This window comes from Gekko japonicus, unplaced genomic scaffold, assembly GCF_001447785.1.
Source record: "Gekko japonicus isolate JY-2015 unplaced genomic scaffold, Gekko_japonicus_V1.1 scaffold2196, whole genome shotgun sequence".
NCBI lineage: Eukaryota > Metazoa > Chordata > Lepidosauria > Squamata > Gekkonidae > Gekko > Gekko japonicus.
The window spans coordinates 309,872-310,145 of NW_015160288.1; positions in this window are offsets into that span (position 1 = coordinate 309,872).

Genomic DNA, 274 nt, shown 5'->3' on the forward strand with positions numbered 1-274 from the left:
ATTAATCTCCAGGAGACAGAGATCAGCTCACCTGGAGCAAATGGCTGCTTTTGAAGGTGGACTTTGTGGCATTATACCCCACTGAAGTTCCTCCCTCCCCCAACCCCACCTTCCTCAGGCTCCACCCCCAAAGTCTCCCGGAATTTCCCAACCTGGAGCTGGCAACCCTGTCTTCCAGTGGTGGCCCCCCAGGGTGTGACCTAGATATGTGGTGGCCTAGAGAAAAAATTGGGAGGAAGTGGCTACCCACATTTTTGTGTGGTGACTCTTTTCA